The 17,315-nt window shown below is 48.2% G+C and overlaps 1 protein-coding gene across 3 annotated transcripts in view; it reads right to left on the bottom strand.

Moving 5' to 3' along the window:
- The window catches only part of MATN2 (matrilin 2), a 163,772-nt gene extending 155,919 nt beyond the window's left edge, over positions 1-7,853 (bottom strand). Inside the window, exon 1 of one of the 3 annotated variants that reach the window (XM_007457154.1) lies at positions 7,414-7,853. The gene's annotated coding sequence lies outside the window, so the exon portion shown is untranslated. The remainder of the gene's footprint in view (positions 1-7,413) is intronic. The other 2 variants (XM_007457153.1, XM_007457155.1) reach the window with 2 other exon arrangements.
- Positions 7,854-17,315: the final 9,462 nt, after the last annotated feature.

The raw sequence follows: 17,315 nt of genomic DNA, 5'->3' as shown, positions 1-17,315 counted from the left end.
AGGGATTCAGGGAGAGATGTGAGCTGCAGCAGAGATTTTAGAGAGAGGCTAATGGGTGTTCTGTCTTGAGTGGGCTATTGTGCAAATTCTGGAAGAGGTGTTAATAAGAATGAGGGTGCACAGCTGGTCCTGACCTGGAACTCCTTCTCAAGCCCAGGGGTGGGCAAAATAATGTCCCTCCAAAGATGTCCATGTCCTAATCCCCAGAATCTGTGGATATGTTACGTTACACAGCAAAGGGGAATTACAGTTGCTAATCAGCTGACTTTAAAAATAGGGAGATACCCTACATCAACTATACTTTAATTAAAAAATAGAAAAAAATAGAGCATCCTGAATTATCCAGGTGAGCCCAACGCAATCACCAGGGTCCTTAAAAACAGAAGAGTGAGCCAGCATGAGAAGGACTCAGCCTGACATTGCTGGCTTTGAAGATGGAAGGAGGCGACAAGCCAAGCAATGAGGGAAGATTCTAGAAGCTGAAAAAGGCAAGGAAATGGATTCTCCCCTAAAGCCTCCAGAAGGAACAATTCACCCAGTAAGAACCATTTCAGACTTTTGACTTCCAGAAACATAAGATAATAAACTTTTTAAAAACTGTAGTTTACAATGTTGTGTTAGTTTCAAGTGCATGGCAAAGTGATTCCGTTATACATATATATATATATATATTATATAATATATATATTCTCTTTCAGATTCTTTTCCATTATAGGTTATTACAAAATATCGAGTATAGTTCCCTGTGCTACATAGTAGGTCCTTGTTGTCTACCTATTTTATATTTAGTAGTGTGTATATGTTAACCCCAAACTCCTAATTTATCTCTCCCCGCTCACCCACTATCCCCTTTGGCAACCATAAGTTTATTTTCTGTCTGTGAGTCTACTTCTGTTTTGTAAGTCAGTTCATTTGTATCATTTTTTGAGATTCCACATGTAAGTGATATTATACGATATTTGTGTTCCTCTGTCTGACTTAATATGATAATGTCTAGGTCTATCCATGATGCTGAAAATGGCATTATTTCATTCTTTTTTATAGCTAGGTAATATTCCATTGTACATATATACCACATCTTCTTTATCCATTCATCTGTGGATGGATGTATAGGTTGCTTCTGATAAACTTGTTTTATGTCACTAAGTTTGTGGTAACTTATTACGGCAGCAATGGGAAACTAATACAGACACTGTCTGGAAATTTCAGAGAGGTGGTAATTTTATTAGAGGAGATCTTGGAGATGGGGGCATTCTTTGTATTTCAATGGAAATGGAGAAGGAGCTAGAAAAAATCAGCAAACACTGTTGATGGGGAAAAGGAGACCACTCTGAGGGGCTAGTGTTAAAAGTTGAGGGTTTGTCAAAGAAAGGGAGAAACTGTGAAAGTAGCAACTTCAGAACTGAGTTTGAAGCAACCCAGGGCTCACAAAAGATTTGACCCATAGTCCTGACCCCCTGTGGTCTTGAGCTTCTCATCTTCAAGACAAGTGAAAACAAACTCACCTAACTGGGAAGGTGCAAGGATAGGCCCTCAACAGAAGTGAGGTAAAATCCTTTGATTGGGATTTCCCTGGTGGTCCAGTGGTAAAGAATCTGCCTTCCAATGCAGAGGACGCAGGTTCGATCCCTGGTCAGGGAACTAAGATCCCACATGCCGCGGGGCAACTAAGTCCGCGTGCCACAACTACTGAGCTCGCACGCCACAACTACAGAGCCCACTTGCCTCAACTACAGAGCCCACGCACCCTGGAGCCTGCGTACCACCACTAGAGAGAGAAAACCCACATGCCACAACTAGAGAGAAGCCTGCACCCACAAGGAAAGACCCCGCATGCCTCAACGAAGATCCCACGTGCCGCAACTAAGACCCGACGCAGCCAAAAATAAATAAATAATAAATAAATCTTTTTAAAAAATCCTTTGCTTTACATCATTTTCTCTAATAATAACTGTTTATTAGGCAGCATAATGCCCCCAAAGATGTCTATGACCTAATCATCCCAGAATCTGAATATGTTACCTTTGTGGAAAAGGGATTTTGCAGATGTGATTAAGCTAAGGATACTGAGAAGGAGAAATTAGCCTGGATCATTCAAGTGGGCCCCACGTGATCACAAGGGTCTTTATAAAAGAGAGAGGAGGGCTTCCCTGGTGGCGCAGTGGTTGAGAGTCTGCCTGCTGATGCAGGGGACATGGATTCGTGCCCCGGTCCAGGAAGATCCCACATGCCACGGAGCGGCTGGGCCCGTGAGCCGTGGCCGCTGAGCCTGCGCGTCCGGAGCCTGTGCTCCGCAACGGAAGAGGCCACAACAGTGAGAGGCCTGCGTACCGCAAAAAAAAAAAAAGAAAAAGAGAGAGAGAGAGGAAGGGGGGAGAAGGGGGAAGGGAGAGAAGAACTGGAAGCTGCTATGCTTCGAAAATGGAAAAGACCAGGAGCAGAGAAACATAGGCACCTTTCAGAAGCCAGAAAAGGCAAGGGAACAGCTTTCCCCCTAGAGCCACCAGAAGGAACATAGCCTTGTCGACACCTTGATGTTAGCCCAGTGAGACCTATTTCAGACTTCTGACCTCCAGAACTGAAGGACAATAAATTTGTGTTGTTTTAAGCACTAAGTTTGCAGTCATTTGTTACAGCAGCAATAAGAAACTAGTACAATAACCTAAAATAGCAGTGGGGTATTCCAATGGGGATGGAGCCACGGTCTCCAACAGTAAAGTTTTCCCTGACAATAAATACTCTAAAAAGAACTTTCGAAAAATGTTAGCTAGCCCACCTGCTCAGCCACTGACTTTACATGCAGACAGTTCGGTAAAAATCTTAATTTTCAATCAACTCACTCCGAGCACTGGCAGATTAATTCACATTAATTATCTCATTTAACCCTTATAACAACACTATGACATAGATCGTATCATCCCCATTTGATGGATGGTATAACTGAGGCTCAGATAATAATAAGTATAGTTAATAAATATTGAGCACTTACTCTGAGCTAGGCATTATACTAAGCACTTCAGGTGTTAACTAATTTAATTCTCCCAAAAATTCTATTTCCATTTACAGATGAGAAAACTGAGGCAGGGAGTCTAAGTAACGTTCCAAAATCCTCGCAGGCAATGAGTGGCAGGGCTGAGACTGGAACCCAGGTCCCTCAGGTGCCAAGATCAGGGTCGCACTCCCACAACCTCTCATCACTGTCAGCATCATTACCACCAATTACTGATAACAGGAGACGCCTCTGGGATGGAGTCCAGCCCTGCCTTTCTCTCTGAGTCCCTTTCAGGGTCCTACCAGGTAAGACAGTGGTGGCTGTCTAACGAGCCACGTGGCAGGGTTCAAAGATGACCTCACGGCTAGAGCTCCAAGTGGCAACTGGTCCCTTGGAAGGGCCTCCCTGGCACTGTTTATTAGCAACAGCAATGATAGCCTCCACTCTCTCCTTGGCACTTCAGCCTCCCTCTTCCTCTGACCCTCCTGACTTATTCCCACATGTACATTAAACAGGGGTGCCCTCCTGAGCCTCCCTAAAGACAGGGAGTCCCAGGAAAGGGCTCTCTTAAACACACATGCTAAAATCCAGAGGGGAGCCAGTCCCGTCCCAGGGATAGCATTCGAGGCTGTGGCTCACTTGGCTGATAAGCTCAGCTGCTCACCCCTGAGTCCCAGCACGTCCCTTCTCACCTCCCACCCAGCCTCACACCCAACACCCTGCAGGCCAGCGTTTACACTGGCACTCCCTCTTGCCCCCAGGCAGAGCTGATTCTAGGAAAACTGTGGGATTTCTCTGTAGAACCTTCAGTGATCCTCTTAGTCCTCATCTACCTTTCAAGGAGCAATCTTCTATTTCCTTTTCTTTAAATCTTGGGCCTCATTTCAACTACCTCTTGCTGAACAGAGATATACGGTGATGCTGGTAAGAGCTTAGAGCATGACAGCCATCTGAGGGTGTCTCAGAAGTGGACTCTGGTACGGCACCTCCAGCCAGTGAGCTCAGGCCTCAGTGGCTCCAGCTTGCCAGGACCTGGACTCCTGAGCCCGGAACCCTGGATCTGTAGAAAAGAGAAGCCTGGCAACACAGAGGTCTGACTGAATTCTATTGGCAGGACTAAAAGTTTGGGCAGATAGGAAAACAGAAGGTGAAGAGCCAACAGATATCTACCTGCATTCTCAACAGGGGGTTCTAAGGCACCAAGCTTCAGGAGCTGAGAGGAAACTTTCCAGACCATAAACCCATCCTGGAACAGCAATATGGTTTTCTGAGGCTGGGAGAAACAGGCAGGGAGAACCGTGTAGGATGCACTCCTGAATGGAAGACTCCAGTTAAATACATGTAGATCATCTGCCACCCTCACGTACCCACAGAGGGCCCACCTTCCTGATTTGGAGAGGAAGTGACTGCTTGTAGGAACGCCTTGCTTTTCTGGAGAGACAGGTGATGGAACTAATCACCAATCTTAAAACGCCTGGAACTGTTCTAAGGACTTGAATTTAATCCTCACAGCCCTTTAGGTATTATCAACCCCATTGGACAGATGAAGAAAGTGAGGCATAGAGCAGTTGGGTAACTCCAAAGTTGCCAACCCGTAAGCTTCACTCTCAGCCGGGGTCTGAACCTAAGCAAGCCAACCCCAGAGCCTCTGGTCTTGACCATGCCCCTCCCCCAGCCTTCCCCACCCCCGCAGCGGGAAGCCAATTAAATGCACTTGGTGCAGATGCAGCCCAGCTCCCTGATTTATGACGATTTGGGACTTGGTCAACTGGGTTTGTTCCGGGCGGGAGTATGTGTTCCCGAGGAGCTACCTTCCTGTGCGTCCAGTCCAGGAGACCTTAACGAGAGAGGGTCCCCATTTTTCTGTCCTCTCTCCAAACTGCCCTCGGGGTTTCTAGCAACTACCACAAAACGCCCTCCCCTTTCTTTCCTTTCCCCGCAATGTAGGGAAGCTGGAGCTTTAGCTGTCCTAGGCAACCAAGAACAAAGTGCAGATGACACGGGCATTAAAATACCAGAATCGATCCGCTGGCCAGCTGGACAGCAATCACACCGCATCCCCGCTCAACAAGTCTCCCTTTCCCGGGGTCGGTGGAGGCCAGGTCTGGGTGGCCCCGCGGCGGGGCACAGCGCCCCCACGGGGCACTGCAGGGTGGCTGCCGCGCGCTGCGCCGGGCTCAGGGAGCTCGCGGAGCTCGCCCGGCCAGGGCGGCCCAACCGGCCCCGGCCGCGGGGTCCCGCAGCGCCGCCCTCCCTCTCGCCCTCTGCCCCGAGGGGTCGGGAGCCAGGGGCCCAGGGCGGGAGGGGGCGTCCGGCATCTGCTCCTTCCTGCTCTCTCCTCTTGGCTTCCAGGAAGCCGCTCTTTCCTGATTCACTTCCTACCTCTCCAGCCCCTTCTTTTCCATCTCCTCTGTGGGTGCCCCTCCGTTATCCTTCCTCATGCATATTGATATTCCCCAGGGCTCCATCCTGAGCTTTCCACTCTCATTCCAGACAATTTTCTAGGAAGATCTCTTTCAAGTTCAGGACTGTAACTGCCACATGCCCCTCCCGTCCATCCCCTCCGGTGCATCCCCTCCGGTCCATCCAGTCCAGAGGGAAGTGCAGCTCTCGACTAGATGGTACCAGGCAGATTTCTCATCAGAACCCAAACTCAGATTCCCCAAAGATTCCCTCAATCCTTCCCAGCTCTCTGCTCCCCTCTTTTAGTAAGAGACTGATTCTAGGAAAACTGTGGGATTTCTCTGTAGAACCTTCAGTGATCCTCTTAGTCCTCATCTACCTTTCAAGGAGCAATCTTCTATTTCCTTTTCTTTAAATCTTGGGCCTCATTTCAACTACCTCTTGCTGAACAGAGATATACGGTGATGCTGGTAAGAGCTTAGAGCATGACAGCCATCTGAGGGTGTCTCAGAAGTGGACTCTGGTACGGCACCTCCAGCCAGTGAGCTCAGGCCTCAGTGGCTCCAGCTTGCCAGGACCTGGACTCCTGAGCCCGGAACCCTGGATCTGTAGAAAAGAGAAGCCTGGCAACACAGAGGTCTGACTGAATTCTATTGGCAGGACTAAAAGTTTGGGCAGATAGGAAAACAGAAGGTGAAGAGCCAACAGATATCTACCTGCATTCTCAACAGGGGGTTCTAAGGCACCAAGCTTCAGGAGCTGAGAGGAAACTTTCCAGACCATAAACCCATCCTGGAACAGCAATATGGTTTTCTGAGGCTGGGAGAAACAGGCAGGGAGAACCGTGTAGGATGCACTCCTGAATGGAAGACTCCAGTTAAATACATGTAGATCATCTGCCACCCTCACGTACCCACAGAGGGCCCACCTTCCTGATTTGGAGAGGAAGTGACTGCTTGTAGGAACGCCTTGCTTTTCTGGAGAGACAGGTGATGGAACTAATCACCAATCTTAAAACGCCTGGAACTGTTCTAAGGACTTGAATTTAATCCTCACAGCCCTTTAGGTATTATCAACCCCATTGGACAGATGAAGAAAGTGAGGCATAGAGCAGTTGGGTAACTCCAAAGTTGCCAACCCGTAAGCTTCACTCTCAGCCGGGGTCTGAACCTAAGCAAGCCAACCCCAGAGCCTCTGGTCTTGACCATGCCCCTCCCCCAGCCTTCCCCACCCCCGCAGCGGGAAGCCAATTAAATGCACTTGGTGCAGATGCAGCCCAGCTCCCTGATTTATGACGATTTGGGACTTGGTCAACTGGGTTTGTTCCGGGCGGGAGTATGTGTTCCCGAGGAGCTACCTTCCTGTGCGTCCAGTCCAGGAGACCTTAACGAGAGAGGGTCCCCATTTTTCTGTCCTCTCTCCAAACTGCCCTCGGGGTTTCTAGCAACTACCACAAAACGCCCTCCCCTTTCTTTCCTTTCCCCGCAATGTAGGGAAGCTGGAGCTTTAGCTGTCCTAGGCAACCAAGAACAAAGTGCAGATGACACGGGCATTAAAATACCAGAATCGATCCGCTGGCCAGCTGGACAGCAATCACACCGCATCCCCGCTCAACAAGTCTCCCTTTCCCGGGGTCGGTGGAGGCCAGGTCTGGGTGGCCCCGCGGCGGGGCACAGCGCCCCCACGGGGCACTGCAGGGTGGCTGCCGCGCGCTGCGCCGGGCTCAGGGAGCTCGCGGAGCTCGCCCGGCCAGGGCGGCCCAACCGGCCCCGGCCGCGGGGTCCCGCAGCGCCGCCCTCCCTCTCGCCCTCTGCCCCGAGGGGTCGGGAGCCAGGGGCCCAGGGCGGGAGGGGGCGTCCGGCGGGAGGGGCCGCGCGGGGCCGCACGGGCCGGGGCGCGGGCCTTTGGACGCGCCCGCGTGCGTGGGTGCCCAAGCTCTGCCTGTCTGTCCGTCTGTCGGTCTGCGCCTCGGGGCTGCGGGGCCAGGCAGGGCCCCGGGGAGAGCGCACCCCGCTCACCTGCAGCCACCGCCGGCGCCTGGGAAGCGAGACAGGGGCGCAGCCTCCCGGGTCTTCGTCGCTGGCCTCCTCGCCCCTCCGAGAGCCACGGCTCTCCCCGGGAATCGCTCGTGGGAGCCGAGGAAGAAGCCCGAGGTGCTGCCGCTGTCTCCTCTTTCGCCGCTTGCTCCGAGTCCCATCCCAGAGCGCTCCGCTCGCTCGCTGGCTGCCTGGGCGGCTCTGGGCCAGCGCCGGCAGGCGGCGGGGGAGGCGGCGCCGCGGAGGGTGGGGAGCGGGCCGGCGGGGGGAGGGGTGTACTGTTTGGGGATGGGGCAGAAGCGGAGAGGGATAGGCCGCGAGGACCGCCCCACCCTGCAGGCAGCCCCGGGAGCTGGGCACCCTGGCCGCACGCCCTGCCCGCTGCCACCTCGCTCTGCGCGGTCCGTCCCCAAGCCCAGGCGGGGATCGGACTCCAGGGGTCTGGAGCCGCACGCAGGCTGAGAAGAACAAGGAGCTTTGGGCGCTTGGCGGAGGGGAGTGGGGTGGGGAGCGGCGGAGAGCATCTCCTGGAGGGAGAAAGGCATGACGGGGGTCCTGTTTCCTGAACTGGGGGTCATGATCTACAGGAGGAGACCATCGATGACGGTGATGAAGAAGAAAGTGTTGAGAATTGGGCTAATTGGTGACAAGTGCCAGGAGCTGTCTTGGCAGTACCCAGAACACCGGGGCCAGTTCATATTAACAGAGCGTCCACTGGCCAGAAACCAGGCCCCTGGGTGGGGACGGGACTAAGGATGCCAGGACGGAAAGGAAACAAGGTTCCTACCCTGAAGCAGCAGAGAAAGTCTAGTCCCGGCAAGACTTTTGAAATTATGGGCAAAGATGTTTGCAATTTTGTAAAGCGGGGGAACGTGCCCTGAGAGGTCCCCAAGGGAACTTTGGAGGGATGCGAAAGCCAGGATTGGTCAGTGGCAGGGAAAGGGCTGGGGAATGCCCCTCTACCAGCTCTCCCTGCTCCTGGGCAGCTGGGGGTGAATGGGGTCGTTACAACAGGCTAGGACACCTCCTAATAATTGCTCCAGAATTCTAACCCCAAACCATTAACCCAACCACTCAGTTCAGGTTTTAACAAGCTATGGGGTAGAGGCAGCAGAACTAACAAGTTTCAAAATGTCTGGTGCCAGAATCTGATCATTTAAGTCCTCTTGGCAGCCTTTACTCCGAACCGTCGTCACTCCTATTTGATGATAGAGTTGGTTTCTGGAATATGAGTAAAAACCTTGTACAAAATCAATTTTTCAGGAAAGCTCCAGGTGGGTAATTAAAATCCTAGCCATAAGGCAAGGGGTCAACATACTCAAGCCATCAGGCAACTCAGTGGTATCCTAATGCCAAGAAAGAATCTTGGATTCATGTTCCCTTACCCTGCACCTTAGGCCCACTGGGCACTCTTGGCTGCCTGCACTGATCAGAAATAGTTTCTTTGTATGTCTTTGGGAGGAGGTAGGTGGAAGTCAGAAAGCAGAGGAAAGTCTTCAGGAAATGTTTGGTCTCTAAAGTCTTGGATCTCACAAATGAAAATTCTTCCTGAGTCTGGGCCAGTGAAAATCTCCTAGGAGCTGGGGAAGTTAAGTTACAGTTTATGGAAACTTACAGTTTAAATGTGTTGCCTTATTTCAAGACACCAGTATGATCCAGTAATTTAACCAGGAAAACAATAGTAATTCCGAAATCCTTACAAATTTTAGTGAATTGTAATTTAGTAGTAACAGATTTCAGTGATTCTGGTGTATGCCAACTAAGATGGATGTTTCTCCCCAGGGAGTTCTATCCGAATTCTTCAGAAGAGGAAATTTCTGTACAAAGCATGCCTGTGGCCAAGTCAAATAGGTCAGTCAGTTGTTCACCTTGTGGAATGGTCTTCAGGTGGAAAAAAACAAGCCATCAGGCAACTCAGTGGTATCCTAATGCCAAGAAAGAATCTTGGATTCATGTTCCCTTACCCTGCACCTTAGGCCCACTGGGCACTCTTGGCTGCCTGCACTGATCAGAAATAGTTTCTTTGTATGTCTTTGGGAGGAGGTAGGTGGAAGTCAGAAAGCAGAGGAAAGTCTTCAGGAAATGTTTGGTCTCTAAAGTCTTGGATCTCACAAATGAAAATTCTTCCTGAGTCTGGGCCAGTGAAAATCTCCTAGGAGCTGGGGAAGTTAAGTTACAGTTTATGGAAACTTACAGTTTAAATGTGTTGCCTTATTTCAAGACACCAGTATGATCCAGTAATTTAACCAGGAAAACAATAGTAATTCCGAAATCCTTACAAATTTTAGTGAATTGTAATTTAGTAGTAACAGATTTCAGTGATTCTGGTGTATGCCAACTAAGATGGATGTTTCTCCCCAGGGAGTTCTATCCGAATTCTTCAGAAGAGGAAATTTCTGTACAAAGCATGCCTGTGGCCAAGTCAAATAGGTCAGTCAGTTGTTCACCTTGTGGAATGGTCTTCAGGTCTGCTGGAAAAAAAAAAAAGCAAGTGGGAGTTCAGTATCCTGAAATATCAAGTAAGAAAAAGCAATGGCTTAGTTTCCCGGTTACCTTTGGGGTGAATGCAAGTTGATAATAATAAAGGCTGCTGGGGAAAGCCCAAATGTGCCTTTTCTGCCAGAGGCCCTGCTACTGGCTTAATGTAGAGAACCTTATTCAGAAAAAGTATGATTTCTTGTTCTCAGGTGGGCACTCATACAAGCAGACAAGAACAAGGATGTGTAGTATCTCAGAACTCATGAGTTAGAATCCATAACTGTTTAAATTACTTACACCTTGGTAGCTATACTGGGTTCAGCTCACTTCTCTGTCTCTGCAGGGGGTCTACTGTGGAACAGGATGAAGCTGGGGGTGGGAGTGGGGAGAGCAGTCATTTGACCCAGGCCTCACAATCATGAATAGCCTCAAATATAGACTTTGGCCCTAAGCATTCATTTGTTCCTTGTAAACATTAGAACTTTTTGTTTTGCTTTGTGTTGCACATTAGAATCCTTCCTAGAGGGCAGATTAAAATGAGACTCTATCAAAGAGGACCAGAATATAAGGAAAACAAAGAGCAGACAGGTTGGCTCACAGAACTCATAGCCTAAAATAACTTTTGTACTGAATTTTTTTTCTTGAAAATAGAAACATCAACTTTTTTTTTTTTTTTTTTTTTTTTTGCGGTACGCGGGCCTCTGTTGTGGCCTCTGGCTCCGGACGCGCAGGCTCAGCGGCCATGGCTCACGGGCCCAGCTGCCCCGCGGCAATGTGGGCTCTTCCCAGAACGGGGCATGAACCTGTGTACCCTGCATTGGCAGGCGGACTCTCAACCACTGCACCACCAGGGAAGCCCTAGAAACACCAATTTTATTGACAACATAGGGCCACAACGGGCAGCTCCACAGAACACAAATGAGGAAGAATCTAAAATTGCAATGTCACCTCACTCGCACTGTGTTTCTCTAGGTGACTGATGATGTTCGAGTCACATGTAAACTGTTGGAGCCCGTCCCTGTCCCACTCAAGCAGAAGGGCAGGACGTCTCACCTGGGAGACGAGCTCTCATTTCTTTGGGGCACCTGCCAGTTGGTCAGAACAGGAGATAAGGTAGAGAGGGGAGCCTCCAGCCTTGGGTAAGGAACCCTCTGACATGGGGCAGTGCTTCCTTCCAGATGTCCCATCAATGTGGACAGCTAGTTCCATGTCAGAGGCCCCCCTGAGGACAGGCTAGCTGATGGCACCATCATCCCAAGTGAAATGATTTCTAAATAAACATATAACCCCACCTTGGAAAGAGGATTCAAATGTTTTTACGTTATCTTGAATCATGAGCTCCCGAGGGCAGGGACCAGACCTTAACTTATTTACACAACTTCCTTATGCCGTGCTGTGGAAGAGACTGAGCTGCTGTGGCCTTAAACCTGGAGTTTAGAGTGGTTTTTGTGGAATCAGGCTGATGAGGCTACTTATCAAGTATGAGATAATAGGATGGCGTGGGGAGCCTTAAAACCTGGGCAAGATTGAATGGAATCTGACTCGTTTCCTTGGATATTGACAAGGCTGAAACATTGCCTGTCTCCCTGGAGACTAGTTTCCACTTTGGAAGTGGAGGATGGACCTGCTATGTGTGGAAGCATCACTCAGCAACGCAGATTGCTGCGTTGCTGCCCAGGAATTGGCAAAGAGCCACCTGCTATTAGAAGCCAGTAGCCTCATTCCTGTGACACTCAGCTAACTACCTTCTCGCCACGCCATTACTGAGTCTCTGTCTGCCTCGGTTGCCTGGTGTTAAATCAGACTGCAAGATACTTGGGCAATGAGTATGTGTATCTGTCCTATAAAATCTTCCAGCATGCTGGCAAAGCTCCATAAACTCAAGAATAACAAAAATATCAGAAGAATAACAAAAATATCAGAAGAAAGAACGTGGCTTTTCCACGTTCTCTCTTGCTGAAGAAAATAACTGGAACATGGTTATTACCGGGATCCAACAGAAGGCGAAATGCTACAGATGGCCCAGTGGAAAGAATAAGGAATAAGGCAGTGAACTGCTGAGAGCCACAATAAATCATAAGATGGAGAAAAATAAGATGTAATGCAATAAAGTGAACAATGTTTTGTTGGTAGAGCACTCTCTGAAAAGCAGCAATGGAAATGTCTTGACTCATTTAAAACAAGAATTGACAAAGCAATTCCCAAGTACAGAAAGTGCCAGAACATTACTGGCTATATGTACACTAGCTCTGAAGAAAAACATGTAGAAAAGAAGATGCAATAACCAAAGTGTGAAAGAGCTGAGAGTTTCTTTTAGCTAGAGCGTTTTAGGACAGCTCAGCATCCCTGGCCAGGCCTAATGAGGGGGTGCAGACCCGCCCTGCTTCACCGTTAGCTCCAGACTATCCATGGAGCTGAGAAGTTTGGGGGGAGAAGGGGGAGTGACTATTTATGGGTGTGGAGTTTCTTTGGGGGTTAATGGAAATGTTCTAAAACTGATAGTGGTGATGGCTGCATGACAGTGAATAATACTAAGAACCATCAAATCATACAATTCTATGGCATGTGGATTACATCTTAATACATTTTGGTTTATGAGGGCAGGGTTTAGTTCTGAGTCCTCATGCAAACACGTTTAGTCTCTTTTTGAATCAGATTGCTTCTCTTCCATGTTTGCACACCTTGCTTGAAAGGCTCTCCTTCCTGGAACCAGGTCTCTCACACGTGGGCAGGGGGGCTTCTTGCTCCATCCCTCAGCTTCCCTTCCTGTGCTTTCACACACCTTTTCTGGAGTTCACACTCCTCCTCTGATACTTACTTTCCACTGCAGGACTTACCTGCTGGTGGGGACTTTTGGACTAGTGTCTGTGGTCCCCACCACAGAGAAATGCACAAGGCTTTACTGTTGCAATCTTGAGATACGCTTGTAAAGGCTGCAAGACAAACATGCTTTATCACATACAGCCTTTCAGGGGTTCTATTTAAATCTGAAGTGCCCGGGAAGTTGAAGAACACATCAGCTGTACTGGCTCATGGGCTTAGTTGCTCCGTGGCATGTGGGATCTTCCCGGACCAGGGATCGAACCCACGTCCCCTGCCTTTGCAGGCGGATTCTTAACCACGGCGCCACCAGTGAAGTCCTGGTCACTGATTGTTTTAACAATACATTGATCTACTAGGAAAGGGAAAAGAGAAAGTTCAAGGGAGAGGCACATCTAGCGATTTAATTTTTCATTCAGAGCCCTACTGAATCAGGCTCACATAAAAGGAACTTGATCACAAGAATAGAGCTAAGAATGTCATTTCCTTTTGATTGCAAATTGTGGCAGAGCATCAGCTGGCCCCTCATCTTAGATGTCCTTTAGTTTTCCTTCAGAGGTCAATCCTTCTATTACCGTGTTGCTGAGTTTTGCCCATCACCTTTACAACTGCTAGAAGTCAAGGCGCCCCCGCCCCACAGTAGACACGCTCGTAGGGTCTATGGAGGAGAGACCTCCCTTTGTTCCCTTGCACAGTCTATGAGATTTTTTTTTCTCCAGTGGTCTCTTCCAGGAGAAGTGGTCTCTGTGGAGCTTGAGCCCCACTGAGTTGTTGAGAATTAGTCACAATCACCATGGGTGGGGTTACAGGTGGTTTTAATTCCTCTCATGCTTATTTTATTCCTATTCTAGTAACTATTTTTGAGTTTGTTCTATTTGCCAAACAAGTGCCAGGTGCTGGGGAAGGAACAGACACAGCTTCTCTCTGAGTTTCTTATCTATTGGGAGATTACAGAAGAGAAGCCACAGGAACCAGAGTGTAAAATGAACCTTGATGGGGATGCTATGGTATGCTCTGCTATGGGACAACATAAAATGAATCTCTTCCAAACTAGGGGGTCATAGAAGGCTTCCAGAAGGAAGTGACTTTCAAGATGAGACCCAAAGGATGAGTTACTGGCTTTATTTTCTATTTCTTCTTGCAATACATTACTTATGTCCTTTTTTATTTTTATCTTTTAAATTTATTATTTTTTTTTGGCTTCACCACGCAGCTTGCAGGATCTTAGTTCCCTGACCAGGGATTGAACCTGGGCCACTGCAGTGAAAGCGCTGAGTACTAACCACTGGACTGCCAGGGAATTCCCTTATGTAATTTTTTTAAAACCCACAAATTTATAATGTTTCCTGACGCCCGAGTCAGACCTGGATTCACTACTAAGATGTTTAAGGAAGTTGGCTCTCAGGGACACAGATGATTTAGTGCATTAACCTCACAGGGTGGAAGAAAGCCTACAGCCGCATGGGAGAGGGCTGCTCTAGTCTGCCTCTACTTGAGAGGCGAGAAAACAGACACCATGAGATAGGCTTTCTGGGGCGGGGACAATGAAGGGAGTTGGGTCTCACGGCCCCAACTATTCCTCCAAGATAATGCAGACACATTACATCACTGTTCTACTCCCTTATGATGCTTGAAAACTTACTGTACATATTCTTCTTAAAGATAAATCAGTGCAGTTTAAAATGGTACCTAATTTCCTCAGAAGAAAACTGCTCACTTAAAACAATTAGCCACTCTAAAAGGTCCACCTCAGTTGATCTTTCTTCCTACCTGAATAAATTTTTTTAAAAAAATTTTTATTGCAGTATATTGTGTTAGTTTCTACTGTACAGCAAAGTGAACCAGCAATACGTATACATATATTCCCTCTTTTTTGGATTTCCTTCCCATTTAGGTCACCACAGCTGAATAAATTCTTAATGATAAGAATTAAAAGCTGATATTCACAGATCACGATTCAGCCTAATTAAACAGAAAATTGACAGCTTTACTTGTGATACAAACCTCAAGTAAAAAAATCCACCCTAAGTTTACAAAGTTCACACAGCTTTACATGACTGGCTTTCCTTCAAGGGATATGTTCACTCCAGTTAGTAGAAATCAACCTTGTTAGTAAGAACTGAGAGGTTAGGTACAGAATTCAGAGATTCTATATGTCTCAAAGATATGAAATACCCGCTTAAATGGACTCAATTGGCATCTAAATCTTGGCTCTGCCACTTACTTTGGAAACTTGGATCAGTTATTTTCCTTTAAAAGTCTGTTTCTTCATCTGTAAAATGAAGATAAAGAGTTAATATGGGGGCTTCCCTGGTGGCGCAGTGGTTGAGAGTCCGCCTGCCGATGCAGGGGATGCGGGTTCGTGCCCCGGTCCGGGAAGATCCCACATGCCGCGGAGCGGCTGGGCCCGTGAGCCATGGCCGCTGAGCCTGCACGTCCGGAGCCTGTGCTCCGCAATGGGAGAGGCCACAACAGTGAGAGGCCCGCCTACCGCAAAAAAAAAAAAAGACCTAACCTTGAAAGAACTGAAGGAAGATCTCGCAAAACTACAATAGTGAAATAAAGATACATTTGTTTAGCTAAAATGAATACTGAGGGAAAAGTGACATCACACAAAGGCCACCACCCAAGACAGTGTCCTTTGTGCTGTGTGCGTCGCACAGAGAGCAGACCCAATGTTCCTTCGTTTCCCCAGAGCTGGGGTTTCCTTAGGTGGAGATGCCACAGATGGGAGCCTCATCAGCTCTTCAAAAGGTCTAGATTGGATGCCCCAAATTTAGGGTCCCAGGAATCCAGGAGCTGTTGTTGCATATGGCTTTTCATAGGGGGAGCTGACATGCCACAGCACTGAGCTGTGACCAGCAGAAAATCTGATGGCACATTCCCTCCTAGGCTTTCCTGAGAAACTTGGCTCAGTCCCTTGATGCTGGCTAATTACGCCCAATCTACCCGGGACACGCGGTTCCTCTCCAAACTCTCTTTATTGCAACAATATACCCTGGACATCCTGACACACACCAAGGAATATATATATTTGCCGAGATGAAGAGGTTCCCATCTTAATAAGTTTACTTAAGTAAAAACTTTTGTTTGTACTGCTAATGGCTTTTTAAAGAGTATGTGTAAAGTTTTAGATGGGACAAAACAAATAAAACCTTAGTCCATCGTGCCGTTTTGAGCCAAACCCTTCATTCTGAAGCAGCAGCTGTTTTGCCAACTAGGGTCATATTGATGGGTGTAGAGAGCTGAGAGTTTTGCTTTGATGTAACTTCTGGGTTGGCCAGGTGACAGTTTCTCTCTTCTGCTGCCTCCACACACCAGTCAGTGGTAGGAATGCGTGGGCTTCTGGGCAGAAGGTCACAGATCTGGCTGGCTTCCATACACCAGAGTCATCTGGCAGAAAACCTGGCTAGCGTGCAAAAACACTTTAAGTGAACTCCATGGGTGTGGAGACATCCTTGCAATGCCTCCTTTTTCCTTCCCTTTTAGGACATACATGCGAGCTGGCCAAAACTCATTTTACACAGCAGCAGGCACCACTTCTGGTATTGAAATGGCTCAATTTAGCAGGCAGTCCTTTGGCATGAGTTATACATCTGCCCTCTCCCCTCCAGAACATAGGCGTCTGCCTACGTGACCAGAAGCAATGTTACTTAGTAACGTTTAGGTCCGTTTCCAGACTGGCTGCAAAAGCTGACGTATCTTTCTTTTTAAATGGAAATAGTGTTTTTATAGTCTCTTCGGTTTTCCTCTATCACAAAAGCTCCATTTGCACAGCAGGATTTTTTCTCCAATGGTGACCATTTCAAATACAATACATCCCTTCTATGGAGAAAACTTTAATGGTTGGTCTCTAAAGGTGGTCTATCGAGAACATTACTGACAAGTACTGTCGCTTAACGAACTGAGGGTGGAAAGACAAAATGCAATGAGGTGTGGTTCAGTTAAGCAGTCAAACTAAACAAATGTTTGTTTGGGGCCAGAAGAGAGTTTAAAAAAAAAAGGGGGGGAGAAAGGGAGGGGGAAAGTGTCAGGCATTCTGCGGGACAATAGGATGGGGTGGGGCAGGGACAAGGGCAGACTCAGGGGAGATGCGGCACATGTGTTTATGTAGGAAGGTGCAGGAAGGGGAGTGACTAGTCTGTTGGCCTGAAAACTTCCATGTGTTGTGCCATTCTGGAAACCTGACTGGCTTGTGCAACGGAAGCTTGGTTTCTAGGGTGGGCAGACCCCATTAAGCCAAAAGATGTGTTTTCCTCTTCTCTCTGTCCAGCAAACAGACTTCAAACCCTCCCACGGGGCTGCTTATCAGTGGGCCCACTTGCACACCTGGTGGTGCTGGACTGAATGTCCATGACCTTAAAATAGGGTTTTGGGGGGTCAAGATGAAAACCCCGAGGAACCCTCAGTCAAGTGACCAGAAAGTATACAGGCACGAGAGAAATTGAGGTAATGACTGTTTTGTTTCTCTGCAGACAACAAAATAGAAGGAGCAGGATATTAAAGTGGGGTTTAAAACACATTTAAAAGGGAGGTACACATCTGGATTAGCGAAGACAAGGACATAGCGAATTGCTGAGTGTGCT

Source organism: Lipotes vexillifer, unplaced genomic scaffold (genome assembly GCF_000442215.2).
Source record: "Lipotes vexillifer unplaced genomic scaffold, Lipotes_vexillifer_v1.1 scaffold376, whole genome shotgun sequence".
In the NCBI taxonomy this organism is placed as follows: domain Eukaryota; kingdom Metazoa; phylum Chordata; class Mammalia; order Artiodactyla; family Lipotidae; genus Lipotes; species Lipotes vexillifer.
Note: the sequence above shows the minus strand (reverse complement) of the source record. Positions and strands in the feature narration are given on the sequence as shown.